The sequence below is a fragment of the Ambystoma mexicanum genome, chromosome 5q (genome assembly GCF_040938575.1).
Source record: "Ambystoma mexicanum isolate Mex_15411 chromosome 5q, UKY_AmexF1_1, whole genome shotgun sequence".
Taxonomy (NCBI): Eukaryota; Metazoa; Chordata; class Amphibia; order Caudata; family Ambystomatidae; genus Ambystoma; species Ambystoma mexicanum.
Genome location: NC_090933.1, coordinates 1,206,053,843 through 1,206,079,806, shown reverse-complemented (window position 1 = coordinate 1,206,079,806; position 25,964 = coordinate 1,206,053,843). Strand labels below are relative to the sequence as shown.

Below are 25,964 nucleotides of genomic sequence, written 5' to 3'. Positions count from 1 at the left end.
CTGAATCCAGTCAACTTCCTTGAATGTGGGTTTCACAAAACACACAAAGAGCTCTGACCCTCTCGACTTCAAATATTTCACATACAACAAAAGCAAACAGACTTCCATATATCAGCAATAATGTATGTATAGATCAGCCAATCCTGTACCACACAAGAACAACCTCATAGGCCATCTCTATTTCCTTTATAAAAATTGGGCCAGTCTCTGGCACAAACTATGATGCAGAATCTAATTGTAGTGAAAGTAACATTGAAATATCTTTTTTTTTTTTATTTTGTTTTTGGTAGTAAAAAAAAGCAAGTTTAATTTACACCTTTACAAAAAGAGATTCTTTTCGTTGTCATTCCTCTAATTAAAACATTCCAAACATCTACATTTCATTGCTTGATTACTAATACTTCTAAAAACATATTTCATCATACAGAATACCAAAAATACTAAAAAAACAATTTTATACATACATTTTGCTAAAGTAAGCCAAATTATTCATCTCAACATCAATTCATGAAATCACCCTTACGAGAATATGAATTAGCAAGAAACCTTTCAAACATTAAAATATCTACTCCGATAATTCTCCATCTTGATTCCACTGTCACATGTCTACTGGGATCCCATCGAGACCAGCTGACTTATACAATCTCTTGTGCATAATGGCAGCATGACCCTCCTGCAGGATCTAAAGAAAGACAGCAAACATCTACCTGCTTCAGGGTTCACCACAACTGTCCAGTCTAAATGACTAAAATGTTTCCAACATTCCTCAAGTCTGATATTATTTTCCCAGCATGCAACTTACTCCAAGCTCTAGTTCATCTGCGGACAGAAGCATCTGGCTTTATTGGTCCAGAGGTTCAGATCCAAGACTCCCCAAGAACTAGTCTGTATCTCAGCCTTTTTCTTTGCAATACGGAACCTGTAACCCACATAGTTGTTCCAGAGGGCCTCAAGATATGTGGATGTTATCAATATGCAAATGTGCAGCTTTGATGAAAGGCATAAGGCATTTAGGCATTTGATTTGAAACCAACTATACTCCCCGCTCCCCTATTCTCCAATAGTCTTCCCTCACATATGATGTGTCTTGCATGTGGGTCATTATTACATTCTTACAATCTTTAACAGCTGATAAAACATGGGGCAAAACACCTTCCTGTCCAATGTTGCCCATCTCAACTCAATACCCTTTAATTTCCATTTGGACACCAAAGTCTGTGATGTGTCTACTACTAAAAACAAGTATAGTGTCACCTACAAGGCTTGTATTAAAGAGTGTGTCTATTCAGAACAAGAACTAATTTTAGCAGAACCTCTTTGTGAGAGAGACAGATGCAGTGGCACAGAGACGAAAAGCCTCCATCAAGGTTTGACATCACCCTTTGGACCGGATGGGTGGAGAAGATGGAGGTGGGTTTCTTCCATTATATCCTTGGAGATTTGAAGACCCAAATCCTTCCCGGTGAGTTCCAGTTTGTTGCCGAGCTAAACATCCAAAGGTGGTTAGAGAGGAGGAAACCCCAGGACATTCAAAGTATTCAACAGATATTTGACCTACGACAATTTAAATTCAATAAAATCCAACATGGGGGAGTCTTGTTTCAAATAATAAAACAACCTATCAGAGTTGAGCTTCATTTAAACCTTACATTTCAAATACAAGGATGTAAAAAGACTGATTAAGATGAGAGGTGGCCTACTTCCCTGAATGCCTTTGGGTTAACAGTGGTCAGGGTAGCTATGAGCAAAGCTTGGAAGTGTAGTGCTGTTTTGGTTATAATTAATGTGAGCCCACTAGAATGTGGACATGTGTTATTCATCTCTGATCAAGCCCTTTGTCTGGCCCAAATGTTATCTTCAGATCGAATCCAGTTTGGAATAGAAACATTTCTTCTCAGTGCCCAGCGAGGCTTCTGGGTAGGGATCAATAGCCTGGGAGGCCTGGGAGGCGTTGCTTCAGTTCACCACACTCATTAGCATAGATTCTATTAAGACCAGACCAGATGATCTTCATTGAATTGTCCTGTACTGAATCTCTGAGCCCAGAAAAAAAAAAAAAACGACTTTCTGCTCTCACATTTCCCTGCTCGAGCATTCCTCTTTTACACCAATGCACACGCACTGGAGGAGCTGGCACGCAATATCCAGACAGTGACTGACTGTCTAGTGGCAAAAGACATTGCACACAACCTCTTTGTGACAAAGGATGTGTACATTGGAATCCGGTAAATCACCAATCCAGCAGTGGAACTCAAATCTTTATCTGGGCCCAGAAGTCCTCCTGTGGGGTCAATGAAGAAACTGCTTTTAATGTTGCACTCAGCGAACTAGCGGGCCACTTACCGACAAAAAACCAGGAGGATTTCCACACCATCACAGAGGCATCTACTATAACCATTGTTCAACAGTATCCCTTGCCTAAAGATGAGTTTTCCAAGCTGACAACTGAGCAAGTGAAGCTTTTATCAGAGGAATAAGAAAGGCTCTTCTAACATCTTATGTGTATTGTTTTGTTATCTGCCATCAGTGTGCCTTTATGTAAAAAATCAATATTATTAAAAAAAACGAAAAATCATAATGCCTATTTTCTATCCCTGGTTTGACCACCATGTCGAAATCTGGATGACGCCGCCCAGGTAAGGAAGTGGTAATAATCGTCTACCCTGAATAACCCGAAGCGCACGGGCATGTTATTAGGTCCCTCCTTGTTTTCAATCCCTGCTGCCCTGTGGATGCTTTGAAACAAAATGGACTCACTGTATAAGTGCCTAACAAATGCACAATAAATAAATAAATAACATGGGACTATTATCATTTCAAGGAGTATGATCTACCCTATCACGGAAAGATGAAGAGTTATAAAGGAGGAGAATATAACGAGTTGCTTGTTCTAATGCTTGCTCTTATGAACAATATTAGTGGCTTGATTATTATGGATGATGGTATGAAAATGCAGGTATGTAAATATTGAACATTCCACTGCAGTGGCAATTAGGAAAGATTCACACTCTGCATGTAAGTGAAAGCCGCCAAGGGAATAGATAGGGTTTATCCCAAATGTTATGCAGACACATAGTCCAAAATATTCACATTGTATTTTTCTGTGGAGTCTTAAGAGCTGCCACTGCAAGCACAGACACTACTTGATAGTGCCTGAACTGAAAGGTTGAGAAGAGTTGACAACCCATTCCTTGTCTCCAAACACATTCAGAATGGCTAACAGCCGAGGCATGGGCATAGTCCAAGAGCATGATACAAGCAAATGCTGAAAGGTGGAGGGGATACATTGCAGTCAAATAAATGTTCGATAAGTGAAGGGTTATGACATGCTAGCCAACAGACAGCAAAGGGCATGCAAAAGAACACTACTAAAGGTATAATAGAGGGGTACATTCAAGATAATCAAGGCCAAGTTAATCTATAGCCTAGGTTCCAAGAAAGTGCAAAATGGTGCAGAGGTGGATGTGATGTAAGGCCACTCGAGGGCAACACCAATGAAGTGGTCCAAACCAGCTCATGCATGATTGATTGGAAAACATGGAGACTCAGGGCATGTTCTTGAGAGATATGAAGTCAATTCTAGGAGAACTGTTCCAACACAAGATCTGGTAGTTGGTGACTTCAACCTCTGACAGGTCAAGTGCAAACAAGAGAAAGGTTCATGACCTAAAAATGAGAAAGGTTTAACATTTCTTCTGAAGGTGGTCACCAATTGGTAATAGGGAACCTGCTGCATCAATAATGTTGCCACTAAAGTACTTATTTTTATAAGCAGGAGTGATAGTCATGGAATTAGATGATATTAGAGGTCCGGAATGTAAGTATCTCTTTATGTCATACCTGAGGCTTGCCAGACCATTCCTCCAGTAAGCTCCATGCATGAGGCCATGAAACTGGTGCCAGTACTGGGTGACCAATGCAGGGGCAATGTGATCAGAGGGTTTAAGGCCAAGGGGCAGTCTAGCAGACTGTTTTGGGATGATCTGCAGTTGCATGATCATTCACCCACAACATGTATGGCAAGCACATTGAAGAGTTCTTCTTGTAGAAAAGTGCAGTGAAATAGTAGCTCTGCACACCTCTGTTGTCATTGGACAACTCTCTAATTTTACATATGGGCAGGGAGGATAGCTCAGGGGTCAGCGTAGAGGCTGTTGTTTGGCAGGTTACTGATGATCTTGAATTCAATGTTGGGCTTTGACAATGGTGGCTACAACTTCACATATGGGTGCCCCTGCTTTGGGTAGAACCGCTATTATAGCATCACATGTGTACACTGGGAGTCCACCTTGTTTGTAAACTGAAAGATTTTCAAAAAGGTTTCAGGTATCACTTTGCTGTGGTCGTCAAGAGCTCAATAGGGTGGTCATTACTTCCCAGAATCTAACTTTTTTCAATGAATCAATTAGCACCCTCTATCACCCAGAGTAAAGGGAATATCAAGTTGTTCCATTATTTATATTTCTGTGAACTGAATAGGATCTAGTGTAAGAGGATTCAATTCAACACTACAGCTAAGTCAATGCCTAGTCTGGGATACGGAATGGAAACCCTTATTGATATATCTTTATGTCCAGTTCATGCGTTCTGGATGACTACCCCTATATAACACCCCTCTCTTGGAATCCCCTGACCCCACTGAGCCACGAAGTAGTTCTGTTTTGGAAGTTTAAACGGTTTATTTGATAATTTAAACAATATATATATATCACACTTTATAATAAATTAATAATTGAATATCACACTTAATCTGAGCAGTAATCAATAATGGATAGTCCGGCACTAGCACACTTCTTTATAATCAATGATGAGTGGTTATAGATGGATAAGATAGCAACAATACTTTTATGGTTTCAAATGGATGCAGGGTGGAATGAAATTGGAGTACAGAAATACTCGATATGATTTCAACAAAAAAATGTAATCACTTTTCTCTGGCAATCCACTCCCCCCTTTATGCAATGCAAGGAAATGGAAGGAAAGCACACAGTTCTCAGAAATGCAATCAAGTGTAATTCAGTTCACCACAGCAAGCTTAGACTACAGAAGTTTGAAACACAGGCCCAAAAGGCTTTTATATGTGTTGGCAATGAAGTGAAAAATATGCTAAAATGCTTTTAATTCCCTCTAGAGGTTCAGGGTGAGTGGTATCTAGTCAATGTTAGTCCAGGCTCACTCTGGCAATGATTCAGGGATGGTTCTTAAGAGGCAAACACATTTTTAGCAAGGAAAGCAAGGAAGCTGCTGTTTTCACACGTGGATGGATTTTTAACCAAATCGCAAAACGCGGTAAAATTCGCGAGTGAGAGAATTGTGATTACGGCAAAAGTAGGAGGAGTAGGTTCTAGGCTTGTTGAAAAGTTGAGATTCTAAGCTGTCAGAGGAAAGTTAAACCAAGTTTCTAGCACACACGGTACTAGAGTTATGAACGATTTTGTGAAGGTCATTTTTCGGATTCGAAATTTTAAAAGTTCAAAATGACAGGTTACAGCTTGCAGATAGAAAATGACAGGTGACAGCTTTTAGGCAGTTCTGGTTAGATTAAAATAGATTGAATTATATTATTTTAACTAAGAGATTGGTTCTGCACAGTTCTGCTAGGTACTCACAATATATTTTTGAATTAGGCCTTGCCACGGATCTGGTCAGGTTTTGGACTGGACTCTGGTCTGGTCTGGGTCTATTCACAGTGATCTGGGTCAGCTCTCTGGTTCTGCTAACAGCGGTCTGGGTCAGCTCTGCGCTGCTGGTCTAGCCTCTCTGGATTCTGGATACTGCTCTGCTTTCTAGGTACTGCTACAGGTTCTGGAGATTGATGGATTTGAAGTCTGGATCTCTGGATGTGAAGTTGTCGATCAGCATGCTCCGCAGCAAATGGAAATGAATGTCTCTATCTGTCCTGACTGTCTGCTTTTATGTGTTTTGAAAGTGGGTGTGTGTGCAGCATCACTAGCCAGCCCCTCTTTCAACTTGTCATTGGCCCAATTCTCCCCTTGCCCATGATTGGGGAAGGAACTGTGAGTCAGAGTGATGCTGTAGGTTTTATGGGTCAGAGGATCTTCCCCTGGTCAGTTTGCCCACAAATCTATATTTGATTCAAAATGCACATTTCTCAAATACATAGTGGTTTGTCAGTGTGTGTACATATTACCTATCACATGAGGTAGTCTCTGTCCCAAATCTGCTCTTCCTAGGAGGTTGGGTTCAAAATGGCAACATATTTCACTTTTTAGTCGGGTTACCAATATTGGATTTTTCCCCGCATTTACACAGATGTGCCCATGGTGTGTGGGCATTAGGTGGTGGAGTGTCAGATTTTTAACATACATACATTTAGAGTAATATCCTCTTTTCCGCTAAAACCCCCCTGAACATACCACCGGGTCCTACCACGTCTTCAAATGTGCACAGAAAAATCACAAGAATAATGATATCACTTATAAAAATTTTCACAAGTCCGCTCTATGAATGATCCATCTTTTTAGATTTATGTTCTGGCCCCAAAGGGGTGTGGTTTCCCCCAGCACAAGGTTGAATTTCTGGTTTTTCCAGTTCTGCCAAGCCAGCTTGCTCTCACAGGCAGTGCTCCTCCCCTTTCCTTCCAGGAGGAAGCCACTTTTACGACCCCCATAATAAAACATTTGCCTGAGTCAGGACAGGGCTTTGTTCAATTTCCTGCAGAGCCCAGGTAATTCAATCAGAGAAGTGTCATATCCCTTTTGGTGGGAACAGCAAAAGGCAGTTAGGCCTGGGAACACAGCTGTTGTGCAAGTCTCAACTCCTGTCGGGGGTAGCTGGTGGGCAGAATTCAGTTTCATTAAGCCAGGTTTCAGATAAAATGTCACTTTTTGTTCCCCAGTTTAAGTCAAGACAATTTTTACATATGCAGCTAGAATGCTGATTCTAAGTTCAAAACTATGACATTTCAACAGTGACAAACTATGTGCCACTCAAAAGTAGGTCACTCAGTTAATTTAAACATTTTCGATTTTTGGTAGTTTTAAATCCAGTTTCAGTTAGGCTGCTGCAGACCTGCAGAGCTCAGCCAGTCTTGTTATGAACATTCAAGTCACTTCAGAATATAACTTTACATTGTATCCACCTCTCAGTAAGTCTTTCTTTGGCCTGCTTTGGGTTCATTTATTCAGTTTTACACAAAAGTCTGGTGGTTTTAAAACGCCGGCTTTCTGATAGTGGTGAGTACTGGTAATGCAACCATTTTGGGGATTTAAGAAAATGAATTCCCCACAGTTCTAGGTTGCTTTTGGCAATCAGCATTGCCATTCCCAATGGTTTCAGGCTACTGTGTGGGTAGTCCAATGGTGGTTTTAGGCAGTGCCCTTCTGTGCCCCTAACATCGGCAAAAATGGGTGGCAGCCTATTCTTCATGCATTTCCCTGGGCATTTTCTGGGAAGCTCTGGCTATCATGATGTTTTCAATGCCAGTACTGCACAGTTTTTGAGGTAGGGCTCGGATGCATGGGTAAAACATCCCACAAGCCCCCCTCTTGGGATGGCCATTCTGTTTCACTGATGGAACTCGCAAGATCTGGGATGTTTCCTCATCTTCTTCCAATAGATGGCACAGTTCAGCATCTTTTTCTCCATCCGATCGGATCGATCGGTTCTCCTCGCCGGTCCTGATGGGAAGATTGGGCGGTAACCCGGGCCCCTCGCGTCTCTGCTCCCGGTCTCTGGATCGTCCTTCCTGGCCAGTCTCAAGGTTTTCTTTCTCCTAGGACGACGAAGGAAGAGCGGCAATACCTATTCATGGACATTTCTCCCCCACCATTGATATAGTGGGGTGGCATATAAATTTATAGTCAAAACCTATGAACATGCACATTTCTATTTGGATTCAAAAACGAAAACACCCACATTGAGAAACTCAGAATTTGATAGGCGATATGTAGGATATTTTAAGTTAGAACTGAATTAATCTGAGACAGTACCCTCTAGGATTCCAGAGGATTCCTCCAGTTGTTGCAGAGTGTGCCTGGGATGGCAACACTTCAACTGGTTAATGTGGACCCACTTGTCGTCCCCCTCTGCCAAACCGCCTTTGGGGATGCGGATCTTGTAGGCCACAGGGGAGATCTTGTCTATAATCTCAAAGGGTCCCTTCCATGTAGGCAAAAATTTCCTCTGTTTGGCCTGGTTTCTTTGGAAATTGTATAAATAGACCCGCTCCCCCACCTGATATTCCTTCCTGGAAGTTTTCAGGTCATAGTGGGTCTTCATACTCTCAGCTGATCTTTCTAGATTCCGCTGAGCATAGGCAAAAGCATGTTGAAGGTGTTTCCTTAAATTCTCCACATACTCATGAGATGTGGAGGAATTTAGTAATGTCTGTTCTTGGGTCCTGTAGAGCAAATGCTGCGGAAGCACCATCTTGCGTCCAGTCATCAACTCGAATGGTGACATTTTGGTTGCAGATGAAGGGGTAGATCTAATGGCCATTAGGACCAGAGGTAATCGGATATCCCAACTTGGCCCAGAATCTGCCACAAACTTTTTTAAGATGCTCACAATGGTTCGGTTTTATCTCTCTACTGCCCCAGAAGAAGCTGGCCGGTAAGCAATATGCAACTTCCTTTTGACCCCCAGTATCTCCCACATCTTTGTCATCACTTCACTGGTGAAGTGGCTACCTCTGTCTGACTCAATCCTTTGAGGTAGACCAAAACGGGAAAAGATGTGGTTAATCATCAATGCAGCTGCCGTTTCTGCCTTGCAGTTTGGGGCGGGGAGACATTCCACCCACTTGGTAAACAAGCATGTCACAGTCAACATGTACTTATTCCACCTAGCAGAGCGAATCACGGGGCCTACAAAGTCGATTTGCAAATCTGACCATGGCCGTGTCATCCCCCTCTTTTGGAGGGGTGCACGGTGCGTGAGGGATGTTGGCTGAAATTGTGCACACACAAGACAACCCTTCAAGTATTGGTTGAGGTCCTGGCCCATGTGTGGCCAGTATGCAACCTCTCTTAAGATTTCGAGTGTTGTGTGAAACCCCCTATGACTGGCGGTGGCCGCATCATGGGTGTGACTTAACATCAGGCTTCGGAATGAGGTAGGAACCACCCACTGATCGTGGCCAGCTTTGCATTTCCTTACCAGCCAACCGTCTTGGATTCGGAACATTTTTGGACATTTCATCAACACTCTTAGGTCCTCTTTCCCGATGTAATCGGTATCCGTCAGGGGAAAGTTCTCAGGGTCGTCAAGGTGTTGGTAAAACTTACCAATAATTGGATCCCCCTTCTGAGCTGTAATCAAATCAGCATCAGGGGTCTCCTTACTCCATTGTGCAATTGAAAGATCATTGTGAGCATTTGTCTGGGACCTAGTGATAGCAGTGACCTGGATTTCCCCCAACAGGGACTCTATCTCAATTAGATCCCCTTGGATGGCCCTGGTTTTGGCCAGCAGATCAGCTAAGTCATTTACAGTTTTGTCTGGTCCCTCTACTTTGGAATGACCCTTGATCTTTTTCCAATAGATGGTCATCTCATTCGAGGTGACCAGATCATCAATGTTTTGGATCAACTTCCCATGTTTCAAGGGTTTGTTGTTAGCACATAACATGCCTCTGGGTTTTCAATTAACCAGGTGCTCCACGAACCCGTTCCGTACATAATCCGAATCAGTGATTATGACCAGTTCGTGGAGTTGATGTTGGACAGCAGTGAGGATGGCCTGATGCACAGCCATCAATTCTGCCACCTGACTACTTCGGGGACCAATTTTGTATCCAGCGGAGGGTTCTGGGAACTCCTTCACCCATGCATTCCCTACGCCAGCCACCAGTTCTTTCTCCCCGTCGTTGTCAACATGGTAAGAGCATCCATCCACATAGACAGTGGGCATTCCCTCACACTTGTCCTCTTCAAAGACTTTGTGTGGGGAATTTATTGTATGCCTCCGTGTTGTCCTTGATTTTTAGACTTTCGTCCTCGGGACAGTTTTCTCTGGCACAATCATGCAAGTCAGCCAGACCTTGCGCGAGGGGACTCTTCTTGTTTTGGCCATATCGGACCTCCGCAGGAAAGCCTTGCATTGACATAATCCAGGAAGTAATTCGGGAATTACTCACATTTCCGGCCCGGATTCTGTCACTTTGGAGATATTGCAGAGGCTGGTGTGGAGTCTCCACTATGATGTGTTCCCCCTGGATAAACGGGCGGTAATTCTTCAAGGCCCACACCGTTGCCAGGAGTGCCTTCTCACAATCATTGAATTTTTCCTCCACAGAGGATAAAGTTTTGCTAGCATAGGATATTACCTTATTGACCTTGTCATGCTTTTGGTATAATACTGCCAACAAGCACGTATTAGAGAACCCCGTCTTCAGGAAGAACTCCTTGTTTCTGACAGGGTAAGCTAGGCAAGGCGCTTGTGAGAGGCTTCTCTTGAGTTGTTTCACCACCTCGGTTTGTTCTGGACCCCATTCCCACTTGACCCCCCCTTCAGGAGATGAATCAGGGGTCTGGTGATCTCTGCATAGCCCTCAATGAACTTTCTGCTGTAATTAGTCAGTCCAAGGAGGCTCCTTAGTTCCCGCAGAGTTGTGGGGTCTTTCAGTTTCTGAAGTGCTTCCACTTTCTTTTCCTGGGGACAGAGACCCTGAGGAGTAATCTCATGCCCGAAAAAATTAACACGGGTTCTACACCACTGTGCTTTCTGAAAGGAAAGGTTTGCTCCGGCGGCCCTCAACTGCGTCAGAACATAACGGATCTCCGCTATGTGTTCCTCCACAGATGAACTTTTGATGAGGACATCATCTACATAAGCCAGGTTACCCCTTGCACCCAGGTCGGGCATGGCCTTGTGTAGGAAAATGTTGAATTCATTGCCGGAGTTGAGGTATCCGAAGGGAGTCCGGGTCCATGTGTACTGCTGGCCCCCAAAGCTAAAAGCCAGCTTGTATTGGTCCTCCCCACTGACAGGCACAGTCCAGTATCCATTGGTCAGGTCTATTGCAGTGAATACCTGTGACCCCTGGATCTGGGCCAGCCCTTTGTCAATGTAGGGCAGAGGCCATCGGGAAGTATGGACCCGTTTGTTGAGCTCCCTGAGGTCGGCGCAGAGTCTCCACTGGCCGTTTGGCTTCAATATTCCCAGCACCGGATTATTGAAGGTGCTGTGAACTGGACGGATTATTCCCCGGGACTCAAGGTTCTTAATTATTTCAGTAAGGGACTCCATGGATGCGAGAGGAGAACGATATTGCTTCACAAACACTGGAGTCATGCCAGGGTCCGTGGGGATTGTTGTTGTGTGGATGTCGGTGCGGCCACTGTCATATGAGTCTACCGCAAAGAGATCTTGGAAATCCAAGAAAACTTGTTTCAACTTTTGCTTTTGTTCCAGAGTCACACAGGCATCAGCTAGGTTGACTCTCTCTTCCACCATCTGCCTGAAGCCTTGAAAGACTTCTGGTTTGGCTATCTCAGCGGCCTCCTCCAGCTGGGTGGAGAAGTCCCTGGTCAGAGTGCTGATTTGGACTGGAGGCTTCAGGTGGGAAAGGCAGCCCTCCTGGACCTGGAAAATCACCTCATCCCTCCTGAAGTCACAAGTCACATCCTCCTTACCATAAGGGCAAGAAGTGTACACCAGGAAGTTCCCCCCATGCCGGGTAAAAATCCTGTCTGGTGTTGTATTGTCATCACTGTCACTGTCAAAGCAGTCCTTGGGGATTGGCCCTAACAGTTCATTACCTAAATCAATGGAAAAATGTCGGTCATCAACCGCCATTCCAATAATGGTGCCTGCGGCTAGAGTAATACTCTTCAAGTCGCTGTTATCCACCTCTATTAGAATGGTGTCATGTTCTATGTTGACTAATGGAGTTGGGTTTACCCCCAACCCTTGCTGTTGGAGAGAAGCGTTTAGATGTATGTAAGCATCAGGGTTTTTCAAATGTTGTCCTCTTTTAGCTTTCACTTCCAGGGAGAATTGTCGGGTCCTTTCTGGGATGGTGACTTCCTCTTTGATCTGAATTTCAACTGCATAAGATAGCAATTGAGCTGACCTAAATGCTTTTTCTGGATCATCAAAGCCCATGGGATTATCCGCTAATCGGGACCAAGCTTTGAAGTTTATTAGGTCCAAACTAATGGCAAAGCGATTGAGAATGTCACTGCCTAAGTAAAAAGCGGCAGTGACATCTCGCACGACCCAACAATTGTGGACTATGCTCTTGTTGCCAATGGAGATTTTGAGCATACACCTGCTTGGCAGGAGCTGTTTGGAATTAGGTGCTTCCAGGTCCATTTCCCATTTGTCTATCAGTTTGAATGTGGGAATGGCTGGATCTTTTGGGAGTTGGCGGAACATGGCTTCGCTGATGAAGCTCTTACCGTTGTTCACACACACTCGAGCGAGAACAGAGTCCTTCCCATCATTTAACTGAACAGGGATGAACAACTGCTCTCCAATTTGCTGAATATCAGCCAGGCTTTGAGCTGATTTCACATCCTTCTGGACTATAGGAGTGGGAGTTTCTGATTGTGGATTAGTAAAGAATTTCAGGGTGTTTCCTTCCAGTGTGGAATACCACTTTAAACTGGAAGGAAGGTTGATTTTCAGAAATAGAGAGGACCCCCCATCACCAGTCTGTTGTCCTACTGCTATTACTGTCACGTCTGGAATTTGGTTGTTCTGGAAGTGAAATTCTACTTGGTCAGATTTTTGTTCAACCATGTGGCATGTGCCGTTTAAACTAACATGGTTGACACTCTGTTTTAATTTTATGGGTCGGCTAGTCTGGGTCCAGAGGACCTTGTTTACGCAATCTATTAGGGATGACAACCTTCTCAGGAGGTCATTCCCTATTAAACAAGGGGTGCCCTCTGGAGTCACAACTATGACCGGGTGTTTCAACTTGTGTCGCCCAATTTTAATGTCCAAATCTGCCGTCCCCTTGACGGGAATTTCCTTCCCGTCAAAGTTCTGGAGTTGTCCAGGAAGTGAGGTGAGAGGAATTTGGTAATTCCCTCGCCTTCCTGCATTCAGTTCATCAACGGCCCTTCTGGACAGAAGGGTAGCTTGAGATCCCGTGTCCACCAACGCTGAAATCGTACCCTGCCCCTGTACTTGTACCGGGGCATAGTATCTTCCCTCCTTCTCCTCAAGGGGGCACAGATAATGCACATTTTTGGACAACTGGTGGGATAACTTTCTGGTTTTGGACATTGCTAGCGAAGAGATTTGGGCAGAATTCTGTGGGGAGCCTTGGGAATCTGAAAGAAAAAGTTGGCAACTGGAGATCAGAGCCATTGTGGGTTCCCCTGGTTCCGGTTCTGGGCCGCCCTGCCCTTTTTGGAGGCAGTCATCAGGATGGGTTTGAACCAGGGGATTTTGGTATTGTGGGTTCTGGGATGAGATGATGGGCGGCGGTAGCTTAGTCTCCATATCTCCCCAGTCTGAATTGGCATCCCTTGGGACCCATTTTTCCTTGGGAGGAGTTCCCCCATCTCTGAAGGAGAAGGTCCTTTCCCCAGGATCCTCTGAGGATCCCTCTTCCTCAAATTGGAAGACCTGTACCTCCTCCACAAAGTGGGTCTGTTTGGGTCCTTTGTTTCTCCTACCCCCCCTCTGCTCCTTGGGAGGCAGGCTTTCAGGGGCAGGAGATTTTGCTTCCGGTTCCTGGTTTTCCAGGGGCTGTTTACAAGTTGGGAAGGAAGCGTCCTCCAAGGGTTTACACCCCCCTTCACCTTGTGCCTCCTCCCTGGGAACAGGTGAGTTATCGGGGTGCTGCCCCCGTCATTGTTCTGGAGCACCAGGTCCAGAGTTTGGGGCATTCTGCGGTGGCATGCTCATCTGAGGGTTCTGTTGAGCCCTCAGTATGTGACCCAGATCCCGTGCCATATTTTGGACCTGGCGCTCTAACTGGGAAACCCGCTCAGGCTGATACGGGGCTCTATTTTCTCCCCTGGGCTGATCCCGGGAAGGGTAGCTATCCCTTCTCTGGTAGTACCCCTGGTTGGGAAGATTTTGGTACCCCTCCACCCTTGGCCTCCCCTCTCCCGGATTAGGTTGTCTGGGCTCAGGGAATTGGGGAAAGAAGGATGGATGATTTTGGGGCTGGAAATTGTGTGGATACCTGGGGAAAAAGTTCTGCCCAGGATTTGGAGAATTTCTGCCCTCCTGTGGGAAGTTAGGAGGGAAGTTCCCTGGGTTAGGTGCTTGGCCGGATCCCCCCTCTTGGGCTGGAGGAGTCCACACATAACCCAGGATTGGTCGATTTCCCTTGTAACGGGGACTTACATAATCAGGAGAGCAAGGGACCCCATTTGTGGGGCTGCCTCCTTGGCTCCCTGTCTGTGACTGGCCCGAGGACCTTTTGGGCCTAGAATTATTAGGTGCAGGTAGGTTTTTAGGCCCCCCCATCTCCAAATCCAAAACGGGGGCAACCTTTACCTCTGCCACCTTGGCAGCAGCAGGGGTGATGTTGGTTTTGGGGTTTTTGGGCTGGTTTTTGTTTTCTACCGGTTTCTGCACCTCGTAGATGCGTGTGGCTTGTTCAATGACCCATTCTAAAGATCTTTTCTCATGAAAATCTCTCACGAGCTGGGTCATTATATATTTGGGCAAGGCATGGAAAAATGTATTAACAAATTCTCTGCTGTCTGTGCGCACCCGTCTGGTGGTCTGCGCAAAGGCACGTTTCAGTTCTTGCACGAATTCTTGTGGGGCCTGATCCTCCCCACATTGCAAATTGTAGGCTGCCTTGCGAGCCTCTTGAGGATTTCTGTGAACAGAAAAATGTTTAAAGATGGCTGCCTTATAGGTGGACCATCTTAAATTATTTTGGTCCTCCAGCCCCGCAAAGAAACTGGAGTATTCTGGTGAGAAGGTCCACTTTACATATCGGATACAGCTTTGGCTGTCCTTCAAATGAAAAGTCTCCATCATTTGCTCATAGAGCTCCAAGTGTTCCCAAACAGAGTACTTGGCGTTCTTAGGATAAGGCGTGATGACACTCCTGATTGCCTTAATCTGTTTCAATGGGTCCTTAAGCAAGGCCCTTTTTGCCTTATTGGCCTTTTTGGTTCGGGTAACCCTTGTACATTCATCCTCTGACTCAGAGGCACTGCTCCCAGAGGTTCCTGTCTGATATTCCAGGTTTTCCCGGATTCTGCAAGCCTGGGAATGGCTGGCAGAATGTGGGGACCTGGTCGCCTGTGTCCTGCGCCGTTCAGAGGAGTCTTCAGATTCCTCCTTGCTGCCAGGATTTTATGGGTACCCCCCCCCACTGACCTAACTGGGCAGAAGTTTTCAGGATGCCCTTAATGGGCCTATTCTCCTGGGGTTCCCCACTAAATTGCACTGTGCTTGGGTGCCCATACCCGGATGCCCGCCCATCCATTCCTGGGAGGTACTGGCCTATGAGCCCCATGCTTCTGGCTGGATAGTAATCTGCCATCCCTGTGGCCCGGTGCTCATGTGCGCCAGGGGACAATAGGGTGGCAGAGTCCAGGGACTGAGAGAGATAAAGGCCTCTGGTACTAGGGCTCCTGAGGTTATGCTCAGGAGTTTCCCTTTCCCAGCAAACCTGGTCTCTATCCGCCCCTGCTCCCTGTTGCAATGCAAGAGCCTGCTCCTTCAGTTCCTCAGTTAAGGCCTTACTAGACTCTATCAGTCTCTCCTGCATCGCTACCTGTTGTTGGAGCCTATTATTGTGCTTGCAGAGAGCCTCATTCTCTCTCTGCGTTTCCTGATTGGTCCTGGAGCACTGGGCCAGTCTTTGCTGCAGGAGGGTTACCTCCTGAGCTGTGTCCCTATTGGCCTGCTCCTGTCTTGCCAGAGCCTCCTCCACCCTCCTGGTGTGCTCTAGCAAGTCCTGGTGTTCTTTTTGGACGTCACCCAGTGGCCAGGTGATTTTCTTCCATTTTTCTCCTTAAGTGGCAGACTTCCTGGCCTAAGGTGTCCCTTTCCTGACCAAGAGCTTGAATTTGTGACGCCAGGTCGTCCCTTTGCCTTTGGAAGGCACCAGCTTTCTGGCGCTCCTGATCAAACTCTGCCTGGGTATCCAGGTCTTTCAGGATCAGTTTATTGCTCTCTGCCTTCTCCCTATCTAGGTGGCTTTGCAGGGTGGCTACCTGCTCTGTGCATGCCCTGTTGAAATTGATCTGTTGCTCCAGCTTTTTCTGGCTCTCCAGTAGGGAGTCCAAACTGTAATGGCGTTCCTTCTGCAAAGCCAGAATTCTGGTATCCTGGTCTGTCTTTTCCTGTTGCAGTATATCCATGTCCTCTTTTATTTTAATGATATACTGCCTACTATCATTTTCTGACTCCTGGCTCCCCTGCAGCCTCTGCTCAGAAGAGACCAGGTCAGATTGGACCTTCTGTAGTGCCAGCAGTTGCCTACTCGCCAGATCTTGGCCTTCAGCACATTTGTCCTGCATGGCTCCCATATGTAAATATAAATATGCCGCTACCCTGGCAATCTTGTGGTGCTCATCCTTGGCCTTCGGGGCCATGTATAGTTCGCTCAGGGCCACATGTAGGGGACCCTGATCTCCCCATATATCTGACCCTGTTTCAGTGACCTGTTGCGCGATTGCCTGCAACCAGACCGTTTGGTCCTGATGAGTCCACTCACCTCTCACAAATAGCTTATGTAAGAAGTGTTCTCTGGCTATTTTCATATCTACCAAGGTCGTCATTCTAGAGATTGGTCTCTGTCCTGACTTACAGAAGTTTATATTTTATTTTTGCAAAACAGACCTTTTCCTTAGAGCGTTCCTTTGAGGAGTGCTTTACAGCGTAACACAGCGTGGTGATCTGACCGGAAATGTGTATCTGGTCAGCTGGCACGCTGTATTAATCTGCACAAGTGATAGATCTAACCCAAACATCCCGGACGAGCCCCCAATTTGTAAGAGGATTCAATTCAACACTAGAGCTAAGTCAATGCCTAGTCTGGGATACGGAATGGAAACCCTTATTGATATATCTTTACGTCCAGTTCATGCGTTCTGGATGACTACCCCTATATAACACCCCTCTCTTGGAATCCCCCTGACCCCACTGAGCCACGAAGTAGTTCTGTTTTGGAGGTTTAAACGGTTTATTTGATAATTTAAACAATATATATATATCACACTTTATAATAAATTAATAATTGAATATCACACTTAATCTGAGCAGTAATCAATAATGGATAGTCCGGCACTAGCACACTTCTTTATAATCAATGATGAGTGGTTATAGATGGATAAGATAGCAACAATACTTTTATGGTTTCAAATGGATGCAGGGTGGAATGAAATTGCAGTACAGAAATACTCGATATGATTTCAACAAAAAAATGTAATAACTTTTCTCTGGCAATCCACTCCCCCCTTTATGCAATGCAAGGAAATGGAAGGAAAGCACACAGTTCTCAGAAATGCAATCAAGTGTAATTCAGTTCACCCCAGCAAGCTTAGACTACAGAAGTTTGAAACACAGGCCCAAAAGGCTTTTATATGTGCTGGCAATGAAGTGAAAAATATGCTAAAATGCTTTTAATTCCCTCTAGAGGTTCAGGGTGAGTGGTATCTAGTTAATATTAGTCCAGGCTCACTCTAGCAATGATTCAGGGATGGTTCTTAAGAGGCAAACAAATTTTTAGCAAGGAAAGCAAGGAAGCTGCTGTTTTCACACGTGGATGGATTTTTAACCAAATCGCAAATCGCGGTAAAATTCGCGAGTGCGAGAATTGTGATTACGGAAAAAGTATGAGGAGTAGGTTCTAGGCTTGTTGAAAAGTTGAGATTCTAAGCTGTCAGAGGAAAGTTAAACCAAGTTTCTAGCACACACGGTTCTAGAGTTATGAACGATTTTGTGAAGGTTATTTTTCGGATTTGAAATTTTAAAAGTTTAAAGCGACAGGTTACAGCTTGCAGATAGAAAATGACAGGTGACAGCTTTTAGGCAGTTCTGGTTAGATTAAAATAGATTGAATTATATTATTTTAACTAAGAGATTGGTTCTGCACAGTTCTGCTAGGTACTCACAATATATTTTTGAATTAGGCCTCGCCACGGATCTGGTCAGGTTTTGGACTGGACTCCGGTCTGGTCTGGGTCTCTTAACAGTGATCTGGGTCAGCTCTCTGGTTCTGCTAACAGCGGTCTGGGTCAGCTCTGCGCTGCTGGTCTAGCGACTCTGGATTCTGGATACTGCTCTGCTTTCTAGGTACTGCTACAGGTTCTGGAGATTGATGGATTTGAAGTCTGGATCTCTGGATGTGAAGTCGTCGATCAGCATGCTCCGCAGCAAATGGAATTGAATGTCTCTATCTGTCCTGACTGTCTGCTTTTATGTGTTTTGAAAGTGGGTGTGTGTGCAGCATCACTAGCCAGACCCTCTTTCAACTTGTCATTGGCCCAATTCTCCCCTCTCCCATGATTGGGGAAGGAACTGTGAGTCAGAGTGATGCTGTAGGTTTTATGGGTCAGAGGATCCTCCCCTGGTCAGTTTGCCCACAAATCTATATTTGATTCAAAATGCATATTTCTCAAATACATAGTGGTTTGTCATTGCATGTACATATTACCTATCACATGAGGTAGTCTCTGTCCCAAATCTGCTCTTCCTAGGAGCTTGGGTTCAAAAATGGCAACATATTTCACTTTTTAGTCAGGTTACCAATATTGGATTTTTCCCCGCATTTACACAGATGTGCCCATGGTGTGTGGGCATTAGGTGGTGGAGTGTCAGCTTTTTAACGTACATACATTTAGAGTAATATCCTCTTTTCCGCTAAAACCCCCCTGAACATACCACCGGGTCCTACCACGTCTTCAAATGTGCACAGAAAAATCACAAGAATAATGATATCACTTATAAAATTTTCACAAGTCCGCTCTATGAATGATCCATCTTTTTAGATTTATGTTCTGGCCCCAAAGGGGTGTGGTTTCCCCCAGCACAAGGTTGAATTTCTGGTTTTTCCAGTTCTGCCAAGCCAGCTTGCTCTCACAGGCAGTGCTCCTCCCCTTTCCTTCCAGGAGGAAGCCACTTTTACGACCCCCATAATAAAACATTTGCCTGAGTCAGGACAGGGCTTTGTTCAATTTCCTGCAGAGCCCAGGTAATTCAATCAGAGAAGTGTCATATCCCTTTTGGTGGGAACAGCAAAAGGCAGCTAGGCCTGGGAACACAGCTGTTGTGCAAGTCTCAACTCCTGTCGGGGGTAGCTGGTGGGCAGAATTCAGTTTCATTAAGCCAGGTTTCAGATAAAATGTCACTTTTTGTTCCCCAGTTTAAGTCAAGCCCTTTTTTACATATGCAGCTAGAATGCTGATTCTAAGTTCAAAACTATGACATTTCAACAGTGACAAACTATGTGCCACTCAAAAGTAGGTCACTCAGTTAATTTAAACATTTTCGATTTTTGGTAGTTTTAAATCCAGTTTCAGTTAGGCTGCTGTAGACCTGCAGAGCTCAGCCAGTCTTGTTATGAACATTCAAGTCACTTCAGAATATAACTTTACATTGTATCCACCTCTCAGTAAGTCTTTCTTTGGCCTGCTTTGGGTTCATTTATTCAGTTTTACACAAAAGTCTGGTGGTTTTAAAACGCCGGCTTTCTGATAGTGGTGAGTACTGGTAATGCAACCATTTTGGGGATTTAAGAAAATGAATTCCCCACAGTTCTAGGTTGCTTTTGGCAATCAGCATTGCCATTCCCAATGGTTTCAGGCTACTGTGTGGATAGTCCAATGGTGGTTTTAGGCAGTGCCCTTCTGTGCCCATAACATCGGCAAAAATGGATGGCAGCCTATTCTTCATGCATTTCCCTGGGCATTTTCTGGGAAGCTCTGGCTATCATGATGTTTTCAATGCCAGTACTGCACGGTTTTTGAGGTAGGGCTCGGATGCATGGGTAAAACATCCCACACTAGGACACCACGTATCTGAAGGCAGTCAATGTCTAAATATGTGGGTAAAATGATATGCAGTTGTCACTAAAGGTTCCAATTATAAAGTACTTTGTATTAATGAAACGCCATCATTAAGTATTAAGTACGCGCTCTAAGTAGCGCTGTTTGCTGGAACTCCACTCTGTCCTTCAAGACGTCGTGATTACCTGCATTGGATCTAATTGGATGCCTATTTTCACCTCCTGGACTTTCGTGGTGGCCCTGCCCCCTCCACCCGGAAGTCCTCTTAATCACTGTGCTGCGCGCATTTGCGCGTGCGCATTAAGTATGCGCTCTAAGTAGCGCTGTTTGCTGGAACTCCACTCTGTCCTGCAAGACGTCGTGATTACCTGCAATGGATCTAATTGGACGCATATTTTCACCTCCTGGACTTCCATGGTGGCCCCGCCCCCCTCTTTACCCGGAAGTCCTCTTAATCACCGTGCCACGCGCATTTGCGCGCGTGCATTAAGTACGCGCTCTAAGTAGCGCTGTTTGCTGGAACTCCACTCTGTCCTGCAAGACGCCTATTTTCACCTCCTGGACTTTCATGGTATACCTCATATACGAACAAGTATATATAGCAAAGCTATTATCTTTTAATACCAATTTACAAGTACATATTATTGATATACTGCATTTTCTTATACTTGTTTAAGTGGACCCGCCCCTCTCCACCCAGAAGTCCTCTTAATAACAGTGCTGCGCGCATTTGCACGCGCGCATTAAGTACGCGCTCTAAGTTGCGCTGTTTGCTGGCTCGCTGAGAGAGCGGCATGTTTTTCCATTCCCCTTTTCTTACCATTGCATTCTTTATTAACCTACGACACTAAACTGAACTCAGCAGTGCGTTGCCTCACACCGAAAGTAAGCATTTAATGTTTCCTTTACTGTTTGTTTAGTATTCTTAATCATTTCATGATGCTGTGTTAATTCTTTGTTAATCATAAGCACAGGCATCAGAGGCGAACTAAATCACCTTATACAACCCTCCTGAGATATTACCTTATCAAGTCTGATCTTACAGTTGTATGGCGACTGGGTTGCACAGTCGTAAGATGGACGTACTGGCTCCACCAATTACAAGCACGAGTATCGACTCAATGCTATGTGCAGGAAAATCCTGCTATGTGGAGCCGACTGCACTGGGCCCTCCTTTGCTAGACTTAGCGACCCCTTCTTTACATCTACCTTCCATGCACACTGCCCAAAAACATACAGCGCCCGCTTTAAAAACGAATACTGAAATTGAGTGCAAAACCAACGCCCGAATTCAAGAATCTTTTAAAGAAAGTACGAGTAAAATGGCAATTCTCGATTCAAAAGTGAGAAAATTAATTGGTATGTTTACCCCATTAGTCTCCCGCTCCCTGGAACGGAGACATCACCCCAGTAAGCAATTATTCAAGACTCGAGTTGAGTCTATTCACACAAACTATGAAAGTGACATAAATAAGGAATCATTTCCCCTAGACGCTGAGCTTTCCCCTGAGTACAGTCACCCTCAAAAGATCCACTCTGATTACGAAGATTCCATGCACTCTTCTCAACAGGACATTATAGACGGGAGAGCACCACATACATTCCCAGTCATAATCAAAATACTTGATCTCTTAGACAAGGGACACAATCTCTCTCACTTAGAACTGCGTGATATAAAATCCACAATGAGACAGATGTGTTCAAAAATGGATCGTATCGAAGGTTTCATACTGGGATGGGAAATAACGAAGATGAATAAACAGGAACTTGAAAAAAATCTGATCCATACCAACAAACGATCCAGTGATCATAAGGCATCACAATGTAATTTCCAACCCAGGGATGAGGATGCAATTATGCCGCTTGCAGCCCCATCCGCTTTAATACCACCTTGCACGAAATTGAATTCTTGTGAGTGTCCGGTCACGGTGGAGTTGGAAAATTTGAGAACGGCCATAGATGAGTTAAAAGCGGCCTTTCATGCAACCAATCCGACTTCTCAAGATAATGTTGACTCTCCAGACAGTCCCTCAATACTATTAAATGCCATGGAAAATCAAAATAGTGAGGAGCAGATTCCTTGTGAACATGAAGCAAATAATGGGTTTCTCTCGAGACGTGCTAACAAAATTCACTTGCGTGCTGTAAAACGCTACACAAAAAGGCGAAAAGAGGCACTTCAGAATCAAAATACAGTATGCTTCGAAAATAAATTAGTGAGCAACGCTAAAACTAATCTTTCCAAGGTTCCTGATATTGAAATCGAAGTGATAATGATTGAGGACGACCCCATTGATGTTGAACAGCTCTCTAAAGAGAGCCAGGATATGTTTCTCACAGCGAAAAGCATTTCTATTGCACATCCCCCTGCAAATGACTCAATTACTTCTAAAAAGGATTCATGCACAGGAGAAATGGCACCAGAACGACTGAATGCTACACAAACACACAAATCGTGTTCTAAAACCAAAGAAACCAAAGCTGGCTCGTGTGACTTACCGTTAAAAGCAATAAAATCGAATCTAAGTGCTTACTTTCCAGTAAATGGACGAAGTTGCACTTCACATGATCCTCAGCGAAGTGAATTGAGTTCTCAAATTCCACCCATTATAATGCCTGTGGTAACATCAGTTCAAAGTCCGCAAGTGAAAAAAACATACAGTGCAGCCTGCACAACAGATCTAAAGAAGAGTATAATACCTCCTCTATCTGAAAAGCCCGCTTCATCAATGGACGAAGTAAAGTCCAATTTTTACCAGGTGAAGTGGTGGTGCTGAAATTGTTGGAGAAAAAAGCAAACTCTTATACCCCCATTTTCCATCCAACTATCGTGAATACACCTTACTTACCTTCTCATAGGACAAGTTTTTCTAGGTCGCTTCCGCTGGCGGATACAATACACCCATAAGATGACGTTGGTGAAACCCTGCTGAGGCGATTACAAAGCTCCTTCCATCCAAAAGTTATTTACAACCCTTGATAGATATTCCCCCACTTAACACTCCACACACCAAGTTGCAAATTAATAATTTTCTGTCCTTGAGAGAAGAGCTCTTCAAAGCACTGAGTAGAGTTATCCAAGATGGAGAAATTGCTACGAGCACAACTAGACAGCCCCTTTCTTTGAAAACCGCTATACAGGCGATCCCTCAGGCTGTCTATACTAGGATTAAAAAAACCAATACTCGATCCAATGATGCTCCTAATAGGAAGGGAGACCTTTCTCAATCCCCATATCTAGCAACTCAATCTCCCAAGGACATCCACCATATTATTGGCTTGCAACCGATTACTCATGCCCTGGGATCTCCTCCTTTAAATCGTTGCAATTTGCTTGGGTTATTCTCACATATCCTCCAACTAAGAAATCTGAAATCTGAGGATATTCTCAGAGTTTCGCTTGCAAAGGTGAATAACAATCGTTCAATATGTTATTTGTCTTCGGAACATATACTTAAATTCATTTGGTCATGCAGAGCAGAAATTAGAGAACAGGGGCTCGCCCTATCAACCTTTCCGAAGGAACCTGCTGCCCAAGATTATCATGCCTATATTCCCCCAGATGTCAGGGAAAATGCAGAATCCAATGATGCTGTGAACGTAGCCCATGTTGCTAAAAACCTCCTCACAAATGACTTCTTGGCCCTTTTAGGCGAAAATAAACACATTATATGGCTCAAACCCATCCTAAAGTCACTCTTAACTACACAATCAAATATTAACCAACAATAGCCACTGAAAACAGGTGTCCTAGATATCATGTTGTGGAATTCATGTGGCTTTCACAATTGTTTCGCTTGGTTTAGCACTTTGTCTCCTGTTGATTATCCCACTATAACATTACTTCAAGAAACAATGAAACTAGAGCCTTTTATTTTAGAGAGATTTACCACATATTGCTCCCTAGCAAAACGTACACTATTGGGGCATCCACCAGGAGGATTAGCAATCACAATAAATAATGCGTATGGAATTTATTCGAAACTACTTTGGCAATCATCGAATATCTTAGCGATTGCTCTGACATTTTCTAAAAAGAAATGCAAAGCGATCCTAGCTATAAATTTATACTGGAATCCCACTAATACTCTACATGAAACCATGCTGAATGAGTTAGAACAATGCTTCGAGACAGCGATGATAAAATTGGGTGATTGTGATATTCTTATAGCGGGAGACTTTAATTTAGATTGTCGTATTGGGCTGAAAGATCAACTAAAAAAAGTAAACACTTAATGAGAAAGAAGAGTTCCCTTTGGAACTCATACTATGAAGATTGTGACATTGATGTGATGCAAGGTGCTGATAGAGGAGACCGCCCGATGTGGAGTAGAGGAGATATCTCCTCAACGATCAACTATATATTTCTCTCTCATCACATTATGCAGCTAGGATCACTGTTAGACATTAGTCCAATCCTCTACGGCATCATGCCCAGCTATTCATGTCTGTAGTCCACCTCGAGATGGATCGCCCTCTGATATCACTCAGATGGAACACAAACTTATGCCAACAATTTTCTGCATATGTATCGAAGTACATAGCAGATACCATAAAAGATCAGACTATATCCACTTCAAATAGGGAGATATTCTGCTCTAGGATAGTTCACTCTGCTTTACAATACTTCCATACTAAGTGCAAGCCCAAACTCTATATGCATCCCTTTGATCCGACTATTAAAACTTTAAAACGGGATAAAAACAAAGAATTGAGAATCCTAAGGAAAGGGGGCTTCAACTCTCTTAATTACCAGAAATTGCACAAACAAATAATAGCAAAATATACAAATTATCTTAGACACCTGAGAATTTTAAGCTACAATAGAGTGAACTGTAATTTAATAAAAGCTATATGCAGACACAATACGAGACAAATCTGGAAAACTATAAAAAGCGAGGATAATTCTGTGATATCTCCTATCAAGGACGTCATTTGGGGTGCGACCTCTGAGGTCTCCCTTGTGACCTCTGTGGTCTCCCTTGCGACCTCTAAAAATAAAAATAAAAATTCAAACATTTTTTCTTTTTCTTTTTGCAATGCAAGATCCTGGGCTGTTGCCAGGCACCATGTGGCTCTTTAATTCTGGAGTGGCTAGCTTTCTTGTTCAGACCCCCTAACTCAACCTTTCATCCTTCTGAGGTCGATAAATGAGTACCAACACAGGTTGGGTGATATTGGGTGTATATTTATTCTATGTAGAGCGCTTTAAGCGTAGGTGCTATATAATAACACATCATTATCATTTGGTCATGGACGTCTGCTTGCAATCACAGTAATTTGGTAATATTGGCCTATACACACTGATCTTAACGATACATATGGCGATCCATTCAGGTACGAAATGTACATCACATTATAGTGATATCGTAACCATATTTTTCATAGTGTACAATGCTATGTGATGCCACTTCCTGTTTTGTCAATGGGTGAAAGGCCGTGTTCCATCGCTTCCCGTGATATCACTTCGGGGTGGGGTCAAATGACATCACTTCATGTGATGTCATAAGGGGGTCAAGGGTCGTGTGATGTCACTTCCACTACCCCTGGCATTTTGGTGAAATGACGTCCCTGTCTCCTATGATGAATTGCATTTCCGAAAACATTTGGCGTCATTACATCACATGCAAATTTCAATTGCCAGAAGCATTTAGGAATTTTCCTAATATATCATTTTGTTACAACGATCTTACTCGATACCAATGGTCAAACACCAATATAATATGGGCAATAAGCAAACTATCCTATACAAAATCTGTAGGACCCGATGGATTACCACCATGTGTCTATAAGACTGATGTAAACTTATGGTCCTCCATCTTAAAAAACAAATTTGATAACATTATTATGACTGACAGATCCCGCAATCATGGACCACCTCTAATATTATCCCAATACTTAAAAAGGGTGTCCCTTTACTACCAGAAAATGATCGCCTTATTTCGCTCATCGATACAGAAGCTAAGATCTTCGCAAAACTGCTCCTGTTGGAATTAGAAAAAGAAATTAGGAATCTGGATCTATACTCTAAATTTCAAACAGGCTCTCGCAAAGAAATGA

At 44.0% G+C, this 25,964-nt stretch overlaps 1 pseudogene; it reads left to right on the top strand.

The window, feature by feature from the left end:
* Positions 1-1,332: 1,332 nt before the first annotated feature.
* LOC138498373 (GDP-D-glucose phosphorylase 1-like) lies at positions 1,333-2,477 on the top strand (annotated as a pseudogene).
* The last annotated feature ends 23,487 nt before the right edge of the window (positions 2,478-25,964 follow it).